At 39.4% G+C, this 12,106-nt stretch overlaps 1 protein-coding gene across 5 annotated transcripts in view; it reads right to left on the bottom strand.

Moving 5' to 3' along the window:
- The window catches only part of mark4 (microtubule affinity regulating kinase 4), a 92,409-nt gene that overhangs the window by 76,679 nt on the left and 3,624 nt on the right, over nucleotides 1–12,106 (bottom strand). The window lies entirely within an intron of this gene.

Genomic DNA, 12,106 nt, shown 5'->3' with positions numbered 1-12,106 from the left:
AAGATTCACAGTCATACAGGTCATAGTCATTTTTTTAAAAAAGGTTAAAAAAGTAAAAAAAACCACAAACTAATCACTGGATTTATTTTTCCAAGTTTGAAGACGTTTCGCTTCCCATCCAGGAAGATTTCTCAATTCAAAATGTCTGGAATAGCGTTTAGCTCCAAGCTTTATAGAGCAGCCCAACAAACCCTTGTTAAGGCTTAGAAAACATGTAAACTGAACCGAAAAAACAGGTCCACCCCTTAGTAAGTCATGGGGAGTCGTTGAGGTCATTGTTGGCCTGCAATAGCTGATACTGGCCTATGCCTCTGAAAAGGGAGTCACTCTACTTCAAACTTTGAAAACAAAGTCCAGTGTTTTTTTGTTTGTTTTTTTTGTTTTTTTTTAACCTTTTTTGCAATTAATTAGTGATCGGCCTGAATGCAAACCGTTTCCATTTTTAGTCATTTCTAATGGTTTTGTAGTCTACATTTAAAATGAAACATTTTGAAAGCAGTAAATATGTTATATTCATGTTTCTTGTTCTACCTTTGAAGCTTAAACAGTCAATAAAAATGGCTAAGGCCCAGCCTGAGCAAACGTTGGACTATATAAAAAAATGGAAATTAATTTTTATACTAATCGATTAACCTGTCGATATTTTTTCCGATTATTAATGGGATAGAAAAAGCTTCCTTAAGAAATTGTTTTACAGAATTAAACCAGGTGAAACTGAAACTTTTCCACTTGAGAAGTTCTAGACAGATCATATTGACAGAGGGAAAAGTTTTTTTATACTTAAATTAAAAATATTTATATATTTTCAGTATAGTACAGTTAGATGGTTGCTCTATCGGCTAGAGGAACGTTCTAGAGTCTATATACTCTCAATCACTAAATTAGTTGACAATTATTTTAATAATGGATTAATCACGACTAATGCGATTAATTGCTGTTGCCCTACCTAACTATAACTTTGCTATAAACCAATTAAACTACAAAATTACATATTTAATAAGGATGTATGATATACAGCCAACAGTGTAAGCTGTAGTTAGTCATTGATTTAAATATTTTATTTATATAAGTGATTCTAGGCTGATATTTACAGCCAATGTTCATTTTTATCTAGGTACCGTTGGTGTAAGTGGTCGGTTAGTTTCAGTTAAAGGCCATAAAAGCCATGTATTTGATTTCGGCCTGAAATTTCATATTGGTGCAATAATGACCTCTGAAAATCATACAGCTCACATCGAATGATTGTGGGGAAAACCCTTTATGGGGGGCTAATCCGGGGAAATCAAATAATGCTTTAGACTGCTGCATCATAGAAAACATAATGTGAAGATTATAATCCGGAAACAACAGATTTTCTTAAAAGGACGACCAGATTAAACCATAAATGGGTTTGAAGCAAGCTGCAGTTAAAAGCCTACAAACTGTGTGGATTGCTGTGAAAATGTTGCTTATATGTCCTGAGAAATGTGAAGCTAAAACTGAACGGAGGACAACATTTTTAGAAGTTGAATTGGTCAGAAAAATGAAAAATCCCATAAGACTGTTGTTCATTGCTATTTTGATTAAAAATTGACACTTGGAAAAAAACGGATCAATTATTATTTTACATAACAAAAATTAGGCCAAATAGGTGAAAGATTTAAAAAAAAAATTGTCGTTTTCTCTGTTTTACCGTCAGTCTCTGACGCCAAACAGAACTTCTTATTGTCCAACACACGCATCTTACTCCATTACTTTGGTATAAATATGAATTCATAGTGAACTTAATGACTTCAAGGTCACAAGGCTCTGTGCTTGAAGAAGAGGCCCGAGTCATTACCCTTCCACCTCCATACATCACAGTAAGTATGAGGTGTTTCATGGACGCGTGCTAGCCAAGCAGCTGTTAAATTGCTTTCAATCGACATGCTGGCAAGTAGCAGCACATTTGGTGGCAGTGATTAGCTTAACATTAGGTATCTTACATGGGGGAAATAGCAGTAGTTTCCAGGATGCCGTGTTAGCATCCTGTCTGACAGGTTTTTAACCCTCAGCTCCCATGAATCTGTGTTTTTGTTCTGTCCCTGTTCTTGCCTTAGCATGCTCCTGTTCCTTCTCAGTCAACCCTTCCAAGAAAAACAAACTCTTATGCTCTTTTCCCAACTGTCCTTTCATAAACTTTAACATTTAACACGCTGACTGAGGCCTGCAGAAGCTGAAATGGAGCATGTCCTTCTACAGAAAGGAACCCAAAGTTGCTTCCCTTGTGCTGTTGCCTTTCCCGGTTGGTGATGTGTTGCCATACAGCTGTTATCTAACAGTTAAAACTCCTGGTTTTTATAGAAGCATGCATGCTGACAGTGATCAGTTAATCAAGTGCATTTGATGAGTAACACATTGCTGAATGTAGTATGCTTGGACTTGGGCACATGGGCTCTTCCAGTTTGTCTCCATCTCTGTTTCCTGTCGGTTGAGTTTATTTATACGACTTAAGTTACATTTAAATCATTTCAGTTCGTAATAACGTTTAAATCAGGCATCTCCAAACTCGGTCCTCGAGGGCCGCTGTCCTGCAGGTTTTAGATGTTTCTCTGCTCCGACACAGGTGATTTTAATTGATAGTTGATTAACAGGCTTTTGGTCTACTGCAATCATCATAATCAGCTGTGCTAAAGCAGGGAAACCTCTAAAACCTGCAGGACAGCTGCCCTCGAGGACCGAGTTTGGGGATGCCTGGTTTAAATCATTTCATTATGGCATGTCATGCAATAAAAATTAAAAAACAGCCACTGTGCTCCTTAACTAGACAAAACCTATGTTTATGTTTAAATACCTTAACATAGCATAAATGTATTTTTATCAGACATGTATATTATACTTATCTTTCATCATCTTCCTGCTGTAAGGATCTACATATGGGTTTGATTCTGATGGATAAGCTGAATATAGGTTAAAAAAAAATCAGTAAACCTACCCAGCAAATTGCTTAAGTAGGATCCATTAAGTTGCCATGGTGATGCTACTATCACCAGTGTCATCTAGTTAACAGAGAAAACTGATTATTTTGCAGGTTTAAATTTTATTTATTTCGTACACTCTTTTGTTAGAATTTTTTTTTGCCAATCCTGAGTGATAATATTTAACAAAAAAATATTTTTTTTTATACAAAACTTAATTTTAAAGTGTCTCTGTGCGTGACCACACCCCCCGCGCAGAGGTTCTGCAACTGTCGTCGCACATCTCAACAAAAAATCTTGACTACGCGTCAGACAGTCGCAAACCCACGCAGATAGGTGCAGCTGTGATTTGTCCTTGGTATGTATTTCCGGCTGTCAGGTTTGGTCCTCCTTCTCAATTCAGTGCGCCATTTTTAAAAACCGAGGAACAACTACAATGGACAACTACGACGAAAGGTTAATCGGTCTTTTTTCCAACTCCATTAACAGAACCTGTTCCAACTCGATGTCTAGCAACTCTAGATCCATCTTCATGACCATGATATCTTGCAGACGCGCCACTGTTGTTCTGGTAGATAAACACTCCCGTCGGCGCCGCTGTAGTTCTCGTGACCGTCCACCGAAGTACTCGCGACTTCTCGAATAGGCTCCCCCTTGCGCTTTAGCAGGAAACTGCTGGGCGTCCCTAGAAATTCCAGACCGACGGTGCAGAAGCATACCAGCAAAACTAGTTGCAACCAGACCCAGGCGACATCTAATGTGTGCGTTTGCAGGAGTCTAATCTGCCCTTAAGCTTTTGAGCTATACGCTTAGGTGTGGTCTAACATCACGGGTTCAATCTAGCCACAACAGCTCTGTGTAAATAACAACACACCTCCCATTTTCTGCTTCTTATTAATGTGCTAATGGAACCTGGTGTGTGCTGCAGCCAATAAACACCCATGTGTAACATTCCTCCCCCACAAAACAAAAAACAGAATGAATGGAAGACTCAAGGCAGGGTGACTTGGACAGTTTTCCTGCTTCTTTCAGAGATGCAAGACAGACAACCGTCCAAATATACATATATAAATAAATACCTTGATATTTAGATTTATTTAAGAAGGTGATGACATACCCCTGAAATATCCTTTGCAAATAGGAGAGGAAGTATTTTGTGTTTTGCCAGGTGCAGGGCTGGGATTGAGCAGGAAGAAGGCCTTTTGTTATTAAAGATTTAAATCCAAACTGACTGCAGTATATTTTAGGCTCCTGCTGCTGGTGTGAGACAAGTGTCCTTGAGATAAAGGTGGGGGATACTTTCAGTGACTGCAGTTGAGATTCCAGCGTGTCATCTTTAACAAACATTAGGCTTTTTCCATCAGAGGGACTGTAAGCTGTTACTTTTAGATGACCTCAAGATTGTTGAAGGGGCAGGGTTATATGCTGGCAACAATGACTGCACCCTTTGTTGCAGTGTTCTGACTTCTGCTCAGTTCCTATCTTAAAGACCAGCATGTTTTTGTTTTCCACTAGATTCACTTTTAGCAACAGAACGGACCAGAAGAAGAAGACCAGCTGTGTGATGCCCATTTTCTTTTGGGAACAAATTGCAGAATATGGGTTTCTCCTTCAGGCTTCAGTGGTTTGATCTCAGGTTTCTTATTTCTGCCCCCTGCTGGACTGGAGAAGTAGAGCAGTTTTCCTCACACTTCGTCATTAGGCTGGTTGTATTACATTTTCTGAGGCCTCTCAGAGCAGAAGAAATGAAAACAAACACAATTTACCAGGTATTTGCTTTGCAAAAATAAAAAAAGAGAGTAAAAAGAAAAGAAGGAAAAAAATCTCCAGACTTTTATTAAAAAAAGGAGCTAATCTTTGTTTTTGTCCAATAACAAAATTATTTTATTCTTTATAGTTTTAAAAACTATAGAGCATACAAATTAAAATAGTTAGCTTCAGACCCGTAAATATAGGTTAATACACCTCAGTAAATCACGCGCTGGAAAAACGATCTAGAAAAAAGTACAAATGTCTTAGATTAAGTGTATTTACCCTTAACTTGAGTAGGTGAATGAAAGCCAATGGAATGAGTATTTTTACTCTTAAAATAAGATAATTCGATAATATGCACTTGAAATAAGACAATGCAATCGTTTTTTTCTTATTTTAAATATAAATTGCCTTGTCCCATTGGCAAAATGTCGCTTTTATATCCTCAATTTAAGAACAAATGCACTTATTTAAAAAAAAAAATGACTTGATTTTAATTTGACTAGATTTAAATTTTTTCCAGTGTGTTGAATCATTTTAAAGCCCAAACAACCATGCATGATGCAGGTTAATTTGTTAAAAGACTGCAAATGGTGGAAGATCTTAGGTTTTAAAGGCACACTATGCAACATTTTTCAGTTAATTAATGTGTTCCATAACGTTTTGGATGATTAAATGAGTCATTTCAGGTTGAACAAAGGTATTCTCGGCCGCCCTGGTGGTCTGTGGGGGAAATACTGCACTTGCAACTGCAGGAGCACCGACCCGCACCCACAGGCTCAGAAGTCTCGTGAGAGTCAGTCTTGCTTTACGGCGAGAACTGCTACACGCCCCCAGTTAAAAGCATTCTCGTTGCTAGCACAGTGGCGATCTTTGTGCAGTTATGCTACGTTCACGCAGCAAAAGCAGCAAAATCGCGTCTGCTGCTTCATTTTTGCTGCTTGTACCAGTTAGTTCTGACGCGTGGCTGAAGCAGCTTTGCTGCTCTGGCTGTGTCTGAGGCGCGTTGGGCGAAGCTTCACTATCCTTTCTCTGCCTTGCAGCTATATTTGCTGTGATCAGTGGGAATAAAGTTGTTTTAATATGTGTTTAAGTGAGAAAATACACCTGAAAACGTAATCAGTGCCGTCAGTTCATTCAGATTATTATCCTGCCTTCAATATTTTTTCTGTCGGAGCCGCTCAGACCCCCACATACCAGCGGGGCGCCAACAGTATGGATCCCTTCATCAGCAGCGGTTCACCGCGGCAGCTGGTAGGTGTTTTTCATCTAAATAATCCAAACTGCATATTCTGCAGGCAGATTTCTGCATTTTAAGTTAATTTAGGCGTCAATAAACTGTTTAAGAGGAGAGATCATCAGCGCTGTGTCTCTCTCCCTGCGTTAAACGCACCCGACGCGCTGCTTCAGCTGCTCAGACGTGCTGCGCCTGGTGCTCAAAACGCGCCGCTGGACCTTTTGTTGCGCCTTGACGCGTGTCAACCATTGACTTTGCATGTAAACTCGCTGCTTCTGTCGCGCCAGCTACGTCCAGTGTGAACGCAGCATTAGTCATTCGCTGCTAAGCTCAAAACAACCGCGCCTGGCTTGACGGAGAAACCAGGAGAACAGCTGTGCATATTTACGACAGTGCACTTTTACTTTCGCCCTCTGGAGGGAGCCTCACTGGAAAATCAACACCGGTTGCATAGTGTACCTTTAAAGTGTCCAGTTGAAGGGATTTACATAAAAAAAAATTACTTTGCAGAACTTTCTAACCATCAATTGGAGCGGATTGAGAGAAAACTCACTGATTTTGATCTCTAGCTTTCAGATCAGTGCAGCTACTGAATCTCAAGTGACCTTGAGATAAAGATGGGGGGTACTTTCTAGAGCTACACACTTCCGCTTCTAAAACATTTACCCTGAACTGCTGATTCAGATTTTGATTGACCTTTTTTTTTTTTTTTACTCTATGACTATAAAGAATAGAGAAAGTGCTACTGGTTCTTGGATAAAGGTATCAGTTCTGATCAAATAGAAAATGAAACTCTAACCTCAAAAAACGTCTATGCATTCAAAGACAAACAGTTACCTCCACGATATGACACATTTCTAGATGTGGTATACTTCCTATAGCTGCACATTTCTGAGCAAGTCTGGTTTAACATTAAGATCTACTATGATACTTCCCAATGTAATCATTACCACTGAGAGTCAGAGGCTGCTACAGAGGCAGAGGAACAACCAACAGGACAGCCCTGGCTAGCCTGACGAAGCATTTTTGTGGTAGAGCTGCCTGTTACAAAAGAGATAAGACAAAGAAAAAAAAATAAAGGTGATGAAGGAGGAGGTGCGGAGAGGAGGAAGATTTGAGCTTGCATCAGATGGATTAAATATTGATTTGAGAGGGAAGAGTTTAAATGAAAGTCCTGTGGATTTCTTTTTTTTTTTCCTTCTTTCAAGCAAATTAATGGCTAAATTGTGCTTTTTACTCTGGCGTGCACCTCATTACCCCAAGCCTCGCATTTTATTCTCCATTGCCACCTCCCCTCTGAACAGAGACAAACAGTCCCCAATGAGCTAGAGGAGATTAGCACGTCTCTGTCTGCTGCTCGCCTGCAGCTGCTCTTTACACAGCGAACTAATCTCAGGGCTCCGTTTTTAAGCTCGACCTGCTACTGCTGCTGATGACAGGGACGTCTCTAGAAAGTTTTTAAAGAGGGGTCGCTAATACAAAACAGAAGTGAACATTGTTCTGTGTCGTTTTCATCATACAGAAGTTGGATTTTTAAAGAAAGGTTCACTATTAAGGATATAAAAGTAACACTGAATCATCAAAACTTCTCTTCATTTTTTGTAAAAACATATTTATTCAAAAATATATATAAACATAAGAGGTATGCTGCAATTTTGGGTTTCCAGATACAAGGTAAAAACCTAAATCTTTCCTCAGGATAAGTCAGTATTTTTTCTATTCATCCAAAAGGTCGGTTAGTTACTCCTTTGATGCATTTAATGATAAATTGTCTGTGTACTGAACAGATGTATTCATCAATAGAAATATGTAGGCTGAAATGTATATATTTCTTGCAAATATTGTGGTTTTCAGTAATGAAAATATATACTGTGATAAACAACATTATAAGTGAGATAACAGAAGGTTTTATGAGATTATTTTTGCTGGAATGGAGCCATTTATTTGTGATTTTAGCACAAAACGTTTTTTAGCGGTGAATGAGGAACAGAAAAATCAGCCCAGAGTTTCAGCTTTTTAAATGACTGTAGTCGTCTCTTTCTTTAATCCGAACACAAGCACGGCTCCATTTAAATGTTACGTTAGTTTCAGATAAAACTATTTGTTTTTACACACAGGTGGATTTTAATAAATAAGAATTTTGATCGCATTTATTGCAGCAAATCAAGCATAATTTTGTTTTATCAATATGACTCTTTTACAGATTAGTTATACAGATTAGTGGTGTGTTTGAAGGGTCTGATCCTGTTAGTTTAGATGATCAGGATTTATAGATGATGAGACCTTAAATTCAGTATCTCAGTAAATTTAAATAAGAAAAAGGTATCCTTAATGCAAAAGCTTGAGTAATTTCAATCATCTGCACAGTTACTCTAACAATACTTAATGCATGGTGGTTCTGATGAGGTGTTCAGGTTACTGGTCATTGGTATTATTGGTTCTATTCTCTCATTTTTCCCATAAAAATACAAAATAGATTCACTGCAGGGTTCAGATCAGTCCGGTCATCAATCCACAGAAGCACAGAACCATCATGGCCCACAGATCAGTCTTTGGTACCATTGGCAGTGTGGACAGGGCCAAGTCCTATTGCACGGTGACAGCAGCATTTCAATAAAGCATGTCAACAGAAGTGGATATTAATGGCTCTAAGGTAGGTATATTCAAAATCGGTCCAGGAGAGCCGCTGTCCTGTTTTAGAGGTTTCCCTGCTTTAGCACAGCTGATTTCCATTGATAGCTGATTAACAGGCTTTTGCAGAACTGCAATCATCAGAATCAGCTGTTTTGAAGCAGAGAAACCTCTTTAACCTGCAGGACAGTGGGCCTCTAGGACTGACTGGACACGCCTGCTCTAAGGTCTCCTGGTAGATCTTTGCATTGCCTTTAGACCTCACAGCGTAGCAGCTTTAGCAGATGATCCAACTCCCTAACTCAGGAAAGACACCATCAAACACACCTAGCAGTATTTTTCTCTCTGGGTAAGATACTTCTTATGTCTCTGGTTCAGCAGCTAACAGTTCAAGTCCATGTCCTAGATGGGTCTGTTTGGAACTGACTCTAGCAACAGACTACATCCTGTGATTCTCCCCCAAAACCTATGGAAGTGACTTTGCTTCATAATCCTCTAAAGCAGTGGTTCTCAAACTTTTTCTGTCATTCCCCACTTTGGACAAGGGGGAATTTTCAAGCCCCACCTGTCCCCATCGCCCCAACACAATGGTAATGAAATATGCAACAATCTTAAAATGTTCCAATTTTATTGAACAAGTAGTATCTAAATACAAACTATCTACATCAAAAGCCAGCAAGCTCAAAAATAAAGAAAATAAAAATGCAGCTGTGTCAAAATTTGTATCAAGCTCAAAGATAGAAAAAATTAAAGTTCCACTCTGCAATCTGTTAATAAAAGAAAAGAAGTGAAATCCATCTGGCAAGACAGGTCTATTTATCCCTGCATTAGTGGCTGCAATGAGCCTGTTTTGCATTGCACAGTTTCTCAAAACGGGGTTGCAGGCTTGATACTGCCACTCTCAAGTCATGCTCAATGTTCAGCTGAGATCTGTATTTTGTTTTCAGTGAAGCAACAGCTGAAAAGTCCATCTCACAGAGATATGATGTGGCAAAGGGAAGAAGAATGCACACAGCTCTCTGCCCGATGAGTGGATACTCCCTCTCCACTCCAAACCAGAATTCACTATTAGCCTGAGCATTAAACCTGAGCCTCAGGGTGGAGTCAGACGTCATTTCAATAAACTGGTCCTATTTATTTAAGATAAAATATTTCAAATTCAGTTAATTATCATCAACCTGCGCCGTCAATCCCGGCGCACGTGCGCTTTATTTGCAGTCTGGACGCTGAGGGTAAACATGCTGTGTCTCTGCAGCGCTGAGAGGGACTCCTGTGATAGCGGGGGAGAATGGGGTGGGGAGGGAGGAGGCGCCCCACGGCAGCACCTGCCGCTGGAGGACAAGAAAAGGAACGATACGTGCTTTCACGTAAGAGTCTCCAAAAGTCCCTCGATTTGTCGCTAGTCGCTTTTTTGAAAAAGAGTCGCTGGAGGGGTCTGAAATATAGCGACAAAGTTGGCAACACTGGGGCGCGAAAGTTTATTCCGTTACAAATAATATGCCGACGTCACGTCAATCATTATTTGGGCACTTCAGTTCCAGGTGAAATTTTTCTCATATCTAATGTTCTTTTAATTAGACTGCATGTAGGCTAGTAAGGATTACTTTGTGGGTTTGATTGGTCTAAAAAGCGGCAACATACAGCTATAAGGACAGTTTGCTCTCACAAGTTCTACATTTATAGTCACACGACACACACACACACACACACACACACCGGAACTTGGCGCGCCCCACCTGTCACGTCTCAATTCCCCACCAGTGGGTCGCGCCACACACTTTGAGAACCGCGGCTCTAAAGACTGCAGTTAATCCCAGTGCTTGTTTTTAATCACATCTCTACCTTCTATCAAACTTTCCATTATCTTCATGTACAGCCCTCCACCAGCATTAAGCCTCATTTGTAAGGACGAGGACTCTCAGACAGGCAGGCGTCATCCCTGTTAACTTGTGGCCATTGCTCTGCAACCTGCAGCACTGGAGATGAAAACAGCCTCCTTTGATGTCCACAATGACCCTTAAAAACTTTAGTTACAAAAAAAATAGTAACATTTATAGTATTTATAAATAACAAATGGAGGTTTTCTCTGTTTATTTTCCATTTTCAATTGAACTTCTCAAAAGAATGACACTAAAAGTACCAGTAAATATTTTCAAATGCTCATACATTTGGGATGGAAACCATATTTGCAGAAATAAAAATTGATACCATAAAATGTTCATTTTTAGTGATAGTTTTGTATTTTTCTTTATTTCAAATCCTAAACTTAAAGTGGCTATTTTTTGTGCAACATTTGCAGCTAATCACAAATTGATGCATCTGGATTTAAAATGTAAACATTTTTTATTTGTCTCGTTAAATTATTATTCTTTTAAAGTTTAGGTATAAAAGTTTGAAGTAATAACACTAAGAAGACCATTACTGTCATGCTTGTGCAATAGCTTTATAAGAAAATGTATTCAGGTTATAATAGTTAAGCTGCAATAAAAACATTTCTTATGATGTTCTATTTAACTGGATGCTAGTATAAGTTTGTCTGTCAAGCCTGCAGAAGAATAATTTAGAGCAGAGGTCAAGGATTAGCGGACCGCGGTCCAGATCTGGACCCACCTGCTGGCTAATCTGGACCCAAACCTGATTTAAAACATTTATAAGTTACCGAATGTTGTCCGACAACAGTGTCTAATTTCACTAGCACCGCTTCTCCTGTTTGTAAGGTAAAGCCCTCCAGAGTTTCTGGGAACCGGCTACACATGATGCAAATTAGCCAATGAGCTGCTGTCAGTCTGGGTTGCTGCTGCTGCTGCTGCTACTTTTAGACACAGCAGGCAAACCTGGGGCAAGCCGCGTGATGGGAAAGAAGGAGAAGACATTGAGAAAAAGAGAGCAGAGAAAGTGTGGACTGCTGGAAGAACTGCGGTGAACTGGTGAAAGAAAAGTGAAATGACATGCTCAAAGATGGCCCTGCACATTTTGAGTATGTTTGGCTCAACCTGCTGCTGTGAAGCAGGATTCTCCATCATGAACATAATCAAAAATAAATATCGATCCAGGCTTAAAATAAGCACCTTGATATGTGCTTTAGAATGGCTTTGACACAATTCAAACTTAGGTTTAAAACTTTGCAGGGCAGCATAGAGCCCACTGCTCTCATTAAGCCAGGCATCCCCAAACTCGGTCCTCAAGGCCCCCTGTGCTGCAGGTTTTAGAGGTTTCTCTGCTTCAGCACAGCTGGTTATAATGATTGCAGTAGACCAAAAGCCTGTTAATCAGCTTTCAATTAAAATCAGCTGTGCTGGAGCAAGGAAACCTCTGAAACCTGCAGGACAGGGGACCTTGAGGACCGAGTTTGGGGATGCCTGCATTAAGCCATAAAAAAAATTATGTGAATCAGAAAATTGTACCAAACTGAACGATGTTTGTTCTCTACTTAATTTTTTATATATATATATATATATATATATATATATATATATATATAAATAAATGTATTCTGATCTTTACTGGTTGTTGATTTTCTTTCGGACCCAGCTAATTTCTAATTGGTTAC

The sequence above is a fragment of the Cyprinodon tularosa genome, unplaced genomic scaffold (genome assembly GCF_016077235.1).
Source record: "Cyprinodon tularosa strain WSP-4 unplaced genomic scaffold, ASM1607723v1 ctg554, whole genome shotgun sequence".
NCBI lineage: Eukaryota > Metazoa > Chordata > Actinopteri > Cyprinodontiformes > Cyprinodontidae > Cyprinodon > Cyprinodon tularosa.
Note: the sequence above shows the minus strand (reverse complement) of the source record. Positions and strands in the feature narration are given on the sequence as shown.